The following is a 10,437-nucleotide window of genomic DNA, read 5'->3' on the forward strand; positions in this document are numbered from 1 at the left end:
ACGACTCTAGAACTTGCCATGACAATAAATTCCCGGTCTTTACCAACTTAAACCCAAGTAAGTAAATGATGGAGGCATTAGGACTAACCCTTTTTATTTCAACATCATTATTTTTTCTTTTTTACCACCTACCCAAAATCCCCCTAGTTAACCCCTTTGAGCCTAAACCTTTTCATTTCTTAACCCAAAGCAAACACCCTTTTTACCCACCAAAACCCTTTTTCATTTAAACCCTTTATTTTTTTTAACAAAGCTCGGTTTTTCTTGTGACTTTCTTATAAAAAAAAATGGAATGATGAAGCCAAGAAATAAAACAAACAAGTTCATCAAAAAGAACTTTGTTTGAAGAAATGCTTCATTGAAATAAAAAGTTATAAAAATAAAAAGTCTTACGAAAACCGATGCTTTTTACGCCTTTCGCCCTTTTCTACTAACAACTAACCCAACCACCTACCTTTAACCCAAACATAACCCTTCCCCCAAAAGTCCTCTTGATATTTACAAAGGTGTATAGTTAAAAGGAGGAGGATTGATTGCTTGGCAAGCTTATGGTAGAAGTAAGTTCCATGCCGTTCTCGATTGCTTCACAAAAATACACCTTCCGCCGAGTGTTGAGTGATCCCCCATGAGGTATGTGAACTTGTATATAAATGAAATTTTAAAAAGGCATGTTATGCTCTAATTAGTAATTTATTTTATGTAATGTTCTAATAAATCATGACGAATAGGATTGTAAATAAAATAAAAATAAAACCTAATAAAGAATCTTAGAATCCCGACACTCTATGACAAGCCCAAAAACCTTCTCTTCTACCCATTCCATTTGGGTGTGTAAGCCACATTATAAAGAGTTTTGCTTGAGGACAAGCAAAGATTCAAGTGTGGGGGTATTTGATGTGTGCAAAAAGCAACATATAAATTACATCAAATGTGGTATAAAACTAACCCTTTTTTAGTACTAGTGTTGGAAAAAGTGTATTTTTGTCTTCCTTTTGTATTTTCAGGATTAAATGAGCTCAAATGAACAAAAGAAGCAAAAATGCAATCAAATCTAACAATAATACAAGAAAATGAACAAACGTGGCATGTCCAACCCCCCGACAGCATCTTCCCAAACAAAAACAAGAGAACAGTAGGCTGAACATGCCCCGTGCTCAATGAGCACGGGGGCGTGCCCAAGTGTCTGCAGAAAAGACAAAGTTGTAGAAGGTTCTATCACCTACCACGGGGGCGTGTCTAGCGGACACGGGGCCGTGGTCAACGCAAAGATTCGTAGAATCGAGGCAAATTGTAACGCCCATATTTCTTAGTCCGAAAAGTAATATTACCATACTATTATTTAAGAAAAATTCGGGCATGACCCGTTCGTAATAAGAACAATTCCCTGTAAGATCATCGTGTAAGAACTTATAGATAACGCAGCAGAAAAATAGCTTTAAAAATTTCTTTACGGTCTTATAACAATACACACATTCAAGAAGAAGCTTACAAAATTCACTTCCCTTTTTAATTTTAAAATTAATGCGTTACAAAATTAAGACCACGTAACCGTTCTTTCCGTTTATTCGACTCGATCTATGCCCGCTTATCTTCGATAGTGGTAGAAGAAATCCGTGTAGTACCTGTGGACACCAGATACAACTTAACCATTAGTCATTGACAACGTCATACAACAATAATCTGATACAAATTAAAAATCATATAACATTCGACAACATAATCTTTGATTCATTCGACTATCCTCTCGGATTCCTTTGTTCCGAGTTCGGCTTCAAGGTTCGGCTTCAATTCTACAAGAGTCTGATGTTCTCATTCCTGCATTACATTTCAATCTCAAGCACATCATTAGTAACGTCCATACTCAAACGTATTGAAACCATGTATACATGCATACCTGTCCCATTCTTTTCATAGACGATAAATCCTACTTCGTGCATTCATATATTCATACGTCTGATCATACGCACCTACATATCTACATACAATCATATTTATACATACATATATACGTACATATCTGATGCATATGCTTTTGGTACGTCTAAGTGGTTAATATTTACATGTTTTAGCATCGAATTTGTATCGAGACATGTTACTTTGATGCATTTTTACATGCAGGGTAGTGGTGGAAGGTTACGTGATGATTCCGGATCATAAACCTATCACATGGAGCTTTACACACATCAAAGGAACTCAAGGAAAGTGATCTAGGCTTGTTTGGAACACCCCGACGTTCACTTTAACATGGAACCAGCATTTGACAGTGAAGCATGGGCGTTTGGGTTTCTGCCCGGCGTTCCATACTCCCAAACCCGGCGTTCCATACTCCGGGTGCAGATACAAAATGCCCACTAAAACTCGCATAACTTTTAACCCGATTGTCCGTTTAACCTCACGTTTCTTCCTACATGCTTGTAAATTCACGTTCTATCATATGAACTTAAAATCCCATATCCGGATTAAGGAAATTCTTAACTTACACGCTATCGGCTTAATAATCATTTTCTAATTATTTGACCCGTTTATGTTTTCATCAAACCACTCCTTTGTTTTAACCCAAAACATACATGAACATTATATCCATAATACTCTTATATTATCTAGAGTTTCGTACTTGGGGTTTACGCAACCGATACCTGGTATTCATTAAATTCATTCATTCCATTTGAATCTACGTATCAAACTTGTTATTAAAACCTCCACTTGCGCAAATGTATATCTATTAAACGAACTCACATCTGAATCTTTTGACTATTAAACCACATCTCCGATTCCCGGATTGCGTACTTATGTGCAATTCTACCCATTAACCGTTTATATTACCGTAGCCATTTCTTATACAACTTTTTGATATAATCATAAGACCTCATTTTGACCCGTTTGGTCTACTTAGAAAAATTCACCAATTTCATTCAACTAAATCCATATTTGACATTAAACATCATGTTTAATTAATTAAAACGCTACATTACTTAAACAAACTAAGAAGTGATTACGGAATCACTTACCTCGAGTGTCCGTTTCGTACATGCTTCCTCCTCCCTTTTCCGTTTGCCTTCCATGCTTTCCCCTTTAAACATGATCCTAAACTTTCATACCATCAATATTACTACTTCATTAGAATAAACACACATTCTAACATTGCATTCATTTTCACATTCGTAATCTATTCTAACTTTACTCGTCAATTTCCAACAACGCAAAGTATTAACTAGAATCATATCTTTTCATTCCCTACTCACATAATAAAACACATATACAACCACAAGATCATATATGCACACAACACAAATGATTTCTTCCGTACTAGTCAACTCATAATTCACGATTAACAATCATCATTAAAAATTAGCTATTTTAACCGTAATCTTGAACCCGACATCATCCTTACTAGTAACCCACAAACTTGTTCTCTTGAGCATTTCATCGAACACTTGGCGGGTTTCGCATTAAAGCATAATGTACAATATATTTTCATGTTCATCTTCCTAATTTTTGTGCTCACTTGTCATTAACACCTAAATAGAAATCGCATAACTTCGCACCATACTAATTCTAACTAACAATAACCAATCACATAAATCAATACACATTCAATTTTTGCATAAGATTTGACATGGGTAGTATACCCATGTCGCCACCCTACCTATAGCAAATGGGTTTTCCCCAAATCTTCATCATAATCAAAATTTAACATACTTTGGCATCTACCCATTCATTATCACTAACATTCATGCTTAATCTTACCCTATAATCACATATTACACAAAACCCACTTGATTAAACATCATTAAAATACCAAAATTCGACTTACATGATGGTAGAAACACTAAAGTGATCGACAATCTTGGTTCATGCATTAGTTTAGCCCTTCAATCCCCCTTCAATTTGATGGATTTTGGTGAAACTAGGGTTTCACCTCACCCTCTGCCCCTGATCGATCGTATATACACACGCACACTCTATGTGTGTTTTTAATTTTTCATTCTTTTAATGTTTTAAGTTTTGCCATTGGCCCCTCAAGAATAATATGTATATTATTAAGACCAAGACTATCCTTACTTGTTCATAACTAGCTTAAATTAAAATTCTCATGGAATTTGGAGTGTTACACAAATCTTGATAGTACAGATACGCTTCTGCACATGGGGTCGTGCCCAGCGGACATGGGGGCATGGTCAACTAATGCAGACAAACTGCAATTAATGAAGAAAGAGAAGATGGGTGGACACGGGGTCGTGCCCAATGGACACGGGGCCATGTCCGGGCTTCTGTGCAGGCTATAAATAGGGGTGCTTGGCTCATTTGCAAACCATCCCTTGGCAAACCACCTCTCTTACACTTCACCCACCCACCACCACCATAACAACCCACATCCACCACCATCATCCATCATACAGTGTGTGAATAGTCTCGGGATCTAAAATTGATCGTAAGAGTTCTTGACAATCAAAGGCCATGTTTGCCTAAGTCTCTTACATCACTTGGTGAAGACAAGTGTTTAGTGTAATACTTTTTATTTTTAATCTTTTGGCACTTTTTATTTGGTTATGTATTAATGACTTTAATAACGAGTTTCTTATGTTGAAGGTGAATCTTCCTTATCATTTGTCTGTGGTGTCTTGGCATTATTTTACTGTCTATATAAAATAAAAGATTTTCACCATTCATATCTCCACGGTCTATATGGAGATATGTTGGCTACCTGGTCGGGGGTTAAGGGAATGGTTTGGTAAGAGTCTTGCCTTGTTCAGTGTATAGATCCTACAAGGACTTGGGTCAAGTTTAGTAGGACCTCCTTCAATACCCACTAGTATTGGATGACGGGGGTCCGAACTCCTTGACCCCCTCATATGTAAACTTCTATTAAAACTTTAACCCGACTATTTAGGATTGTATCCTTGCTGACTCAAACTATTTAGCCGAGGTAACGTCACCTTCAAATGAGGGGCCTACCACATTACGCATTAATAACTTAATTAATTATCTTTCAATAATCCAACCCTTTAGGATTGTATCCTTGCTGACTCAAACTACTGGGTTGAAGGTAACGTCGACTTCAAAAAAGGGGCCTACTACTATAACTAAGATAATCTCTTAAGAAGTGCAAAAGTGCGAAAATAATCAAAGGTTACACTAAAGGCGAGTCGGATCCAAGTGATTCATCTTGTCTATCTGTTTTTATTTTTATTTTTCAGCATTTTTAGTTTTTATTTTCTAGTTTAAACCTTTTTCTAAATTTTTGATTTAATTAGACGTTGAGGATAAACCGGAACTAAAAGCTCTTGTGTCCTTGGACGACCTCGGTATCTTACCAACACTATACTATGCTCACGATGGGTGCACTTGCCCATATGTGTGTTTGGTCTTAGTAAAATATCGTGTTTTATAAATTTAAAACTTGACTAAAGTGTAAAAAGGGCTAAAAATATACATAAAATGTATATACCACCACACACGCATCACTCTCCCTCATTCTCCTTCTCTAGTTCTTTGTCTCTCTCTTTATCTCTTTCGTCTCTTTTGAAACGATGATGCCACGATACCATTGTCAGACTACATACATGTATATGAAATGAAAACTGGAAACTCTCCAAAATGTTCTCTTGTCATCACTGCAATATCAGTCACCATCCTGCAGAAAATACTGTTCGGAAAAAGGAAAAGATTACACCAATCAAAATCCACAAAAAATATGAGATAGACATACATGGATTCAAAATCAACAACCGTCACATTGTGTATTCTTTAATGGTATTCGCATCTACTAATGCGTACAAATGACCATACTGGTAAAAAACATCTAAAATCAATTCTAATATCATCAAACATACAAAGCAAATATAGCACAACAATAACAAATCGTATATAAATCTGAAATAATGATTAAAAAACTACCTTTTCAACAACAACTTATGAACATGATGTTGAACATACAACTAATAATCAATGACGATAATCGGAAGTATCTCAAATCATTTTATTGACAAAAGTAAAGCAACAGTTGCAGGTCTGAATGTTATGTTTCAAGAAACAAATCTCTAATTTCATCTTCTCTTCATTCTCATCCCCAAATAACCTAATACTAATTGATCACTCCTTCATAATCATACATTAATTTCTAAACAAACAGAAAAGATACCATCTCTCATAGAGTGAATGACGATGAAGAGGCTAATGGAACTTTAATCAAGCAAAGCATTCTTATACTGGTATGATTCAGATCTACATCTACTCAATCAATTTCTTTTTCTGGCAATATTTTTTACAACAAATTAAAAGCAGCATCCCTAAAATCAAAAGCAGCCCTTGAATTAAAAAGAATCAAAAGCTTACATATAAATGAAATCCCTTGGTGGTCGTTGCTAGATCTACAATATAAGAATGGTCGTGTTATAACAGATCAAGTTTGAGTTCACACATATTTCAATCAATTCATTCTAAAGTATAATTTCAACATTCTTTTTTGAATTTATCATCTTCCCCAATCGAAAGCCTAGCAGTCGCCCGCCCACATATAAATTCAAAATTCTTTTTTACGTATTACAGTTTACAATCTAGACTAAACTATAGGGCTTTTCTCGGAATAAATAAAACGATTGAATCGATACCTTGAACTGGAGTTCGATCGACTCCGGCGAAGCTTGACCGTAATGCTTGCGACTGCAGCGGTAAAAATAACTGATGGACTATTCGGTTGTTATTACATTAGGGTTTTCATCAAAGAGTGTGAATTTGTTTAAAAGAGATCATTATTCCGATGATATCTATTTGGGTGGAATCGCTGTTATTGATTTAAGGGAGAGCTGATTCAGAGGTTTGTTTTGGCAGTGTGATTGATTTAGGGTTTGGCGACCAACGAACACAATAAGACACGTGTAAAAAGTGAAACGTGGCTGCAAGAAGGTTGTATGAATGTAGGAGAAAATTCGAGATGTGGGCTGAAATCCAGCCAAATATACTAACATTTTTATTTATAAGTAAAGAGATTAGTTTTTCTTTTTACCATTTAAACCATCCAACCACATTAAACATTTGAATAAGTTTAGAATTCACTCATAAAAGACAATTACAATCATTAACCACTTATTTAATATTTTAACTAAGATAATTTAGAACAAGGTTTTTTTTTGAAATTTTTTTTAAGACTTGAATAAAAATTTCTAAAAAAAAATTTCTAATAAAAAATTACATTTTGATAAAAAATTACATTTTAATAAAAAGTTTCTAAAAAAATTTTGAACATGGTGATATTTGAAGACTTAAATAGAAGTTTTTAAGGAAAAAAAGAAGAAGTTTATTTAGAATTTTTTTTTTATTAAAAATATAATTTCATCGATTATATAGTGTCCAGTCAATACTAATAATAGCATAATTGAAATAAAATATATAAAAATTATAGGTAATGCAAATATATTTTTCAAAAGTGATAAGTTTTTTTGTGAAATTACAATTGTCCATAACTAAAGCTATATTGATTACCTAAAATGCATATTCTTTTAATATCATTATCTAATATTTATATTAGAAGGTAACAAGAAAAAACAATTTGTGAACGACTATAATCATGTCATGTGCCTCCTGTTATTTTTATTTATTAGGTGATATAGATGTAGATATAGATATAGATTTGAATTAAGCTTTAACATATAAGGCCCCCAACCCAACCCAAACCGAACAGATTCTACTTCTCTTTTATCAAATATTTTTAGAACCAGCTTAATGATGAATTCCTAAGTAGTCTTTCTCAGTTTCCATCTCAGTGAGTCATTAAAAGGGGTTCTTGATCTTCTTTTATCACTTTGATTCCAAAGCACTCGAATCCCACCTCTCGTAATAACTTATGACCCATTAGCCTTATTTATTGTATCATTAAAGTAATCTCTAAAGTTCTCGCTAATCTTCTAAAGAAGGTGTTGGGGTCTTTAGTTTTCGAATTCCAATTAGCATTCCTAGCCAACATGAATATTCATGACGGGGCATTAATAATCAATGTATCTATATCATGGGTTAAGAAATCTAAGTCAAAGGCTTTTCTGCTTAAAGTCGACTTTGAGAAAGCCCTAGACACAATTAATTGGGACTTCATTGATTCACTGCTACATTAAATAGGGTCTTAGATTTGTGGATAAAATGGGTTCATGGACTTTGTTGTCATCTCGGGCTTCGGTTTTGTTCAATGGGTCTCCCACGAAGAAGTTTCATCATTTACGAGGTGTTCGTCAAGGTGATCCATTATCACTATTTATCTTTATCTTGGCAACGGAGGCCTTGTCCTCTTTTATAACTAAGGTGGTCTCAATGGGGATTTTACATGATATTGCAACCCATAACGCAAGGCTTGTTCTATCCCACTTAATTGTTGTTGATGACGACCTTATGGGGCTTGTCGTCTTCGAACATTCTAAACATTGGTTGTATTAGGACATGCTACGATTTGTGCTCGAGTCATATAATGAACTTGAAAAACCCTATCTTTATGTGGTAGGTACGGCTTCAAAAAATCTCACTCTCATATATATATGGCTGTCAAGAATAACTGCAAAGCTAGTTGTCCCCCTTTCCCTTACATTGGTTTATTTGTGGGTGCCAACACTAATCGGGTTAAGCAAAGGGACCTTATTATCAAACTTATTAAGCTTGATTATCATCATGGAAAGCCACAACATTATTCATTGGTGGTAGGGTAACACTCCTAGCTACTTCGGTCTATATGAACTATTGAACGTATGTTGACTTTTCTAATCTGACATTGGATCAAATTGTGTTTGATTTCAAATAATCATGATTTATTGCTGATTGTGATCATGTGTACAAGTTTAGATTGTGATTATTGTTGTGTTTGATGATTTTGTTGACCTTGGCACGTAAAGGTACACCTTAAGTTCGATTAACTCATTCTTAGGTTGTTAATCAGTAGGTTTTTGGTCTACGACTTGTCATTAAAGATAATACAAGTTAACTCATAATTAAAATAAATTAATAGTAAAGTGTGCATCCATTTCTGTTGACCTGAGAAGAAATCCAGGCCCGTTAGGTTACGATCTAATCGTGGTTTGATAACCGGTACACTCGCTAGCTCGAGGTGCATCTAATTATTAGTGTATGGTATTTTCTAAGTAATAGGTTTATCATGTTAGGGTTAGTTCCACGATTTTAGGATTGTTTGCATCGACGGTGTCATAAGTAAGATAATTGTAGAATTTTGAGCCTCTAGCGAGGGATTAATCTTTCTAGCACTTAATTACTTTGTTCTGATTGCACTTCATCTTTCAGTTATTAGGATCTTGTGGGTGTGGACCACATTCCTAACTTCATGTAATTACAGATTTTGTCATCTCTAGCGAGAGGCTAGTCAGGTTAGATACTGTCACAACCCCCGCCCCACCATGGGAGCGGGAGCCGTGAACCAGTCAAGTCGTACCAGTGTATATTAATTACGCAGCGAAAAAAATTTTCATCAGGATCATAGTTAGGAAATAATTTCAGAGTTTGTAAAACACCAAACTTTTAATATTAAACAAATGGGCTAAAACCCATGTTCCATTCAATTGTTTTATTGGGATAAACCAAAATAAATAAAAAATAAATTTCTTCTTTTATTCAGGTATTTATAACCACATTATTTAAGCCTTCAGTGCTCCATAGCTGGCTGCTATTATCTTTACAGCAAATTACCTTAAACGCGTTTTGAAAACATTTTATTAGTAATAAATACTGGCGAGTTCATTCTATTTTTATTAAAATATATTGTTATACTTTACAGCATTAAGGGTTTTTATATTTGTTTATATTTACCCAAAACTCAATCAGTATTTGTCACATGGTGGCAGTTCCGATGTGACGGTGGTCATATCACTCATTGGCTAACTTTCGTCCAATGTGCAGTTTATCAAGTAATAGATATATAGTATATCTTACTATTAACCGACCCATAACCGAAATAACCGAAAAAACCGAACCGAACGGAAAACCGACGGGTCGGTTTTTAATTTTTTGAAAACCAATAATAATGGGTCGGTTATGGTTTTCTACATTTCCATAACCGACATAACCGAACCGACCCGCTAGTTAGTAAAGTCATGGTTAACCAACCCATATAACTGACCCATATGTACAACCGATCTGATCTTGTATATTATTCGAAATTTGAAATAGCTGGAGCCTGGAGAAATACCAATGGACCATCATTGAATTAGTTAAACCCAATAAAAAATATCCCTTATTCCAAATACGCGCTTACTTATTACTACTAGGGTTCCAAAGTCATTCAGCGTCCTTTCAGTTTCAATTTTCCTCTCAGTTCGTCCATGACCCAAGAACGTAAGTAACGAGAGTTCAATTCAAACTTCTACTTCCAATTCAGAGTTCCAGCTTCCAGCCCAGGTATTGTTCTCATCTCTTTTACGTATTGTCTTCCGTCGTTTGTGTTGACGA

The 10,437-nt window shown here is 34.9% G+C and overlaps 1 long non-coding RNA gene across 1 annotated transcript; it reads right to left on the reverse strand.

Annotated features, from left to right (window-relative positions):
* Positions 1 to 1,562: 1,562 nt before the first annotated feature.
* On the reverse strand, positions 1,563 to 3,964 carry LOC110925659. The gene is made up of 3 exons (XR_002584646.2): positions 3,815 to 3,964; positions 3,009 to 3,084; positions 1,563 to 1,975 (listed from the first exon to the last, which is right to left on the reverse strand). It is a non-coding gene; the product is annotated as an uncharacterized LOC110925659 (long non-coding RNA).
* Between the last annotated feature and the right edge of the window lie 6,473 nt (positions 3,965 to 10,437).

This window comes from Helianthus annuus, chromosome 17 (assembly GCF_002127325.2).
Source record: "Helianthus annuus cultivar XRQ/B chromosome 17, HanXRQr2.0-SUNRISE, whole genome shotgun sequence".
NCBI classification, from domain to species: domain Eukaryota; kingdom Viridiplantae; phylum Streptophyta; class Magnoliopsida; order Asterales; family Asteraceae; genus Helianthus; species Helianthus annuus.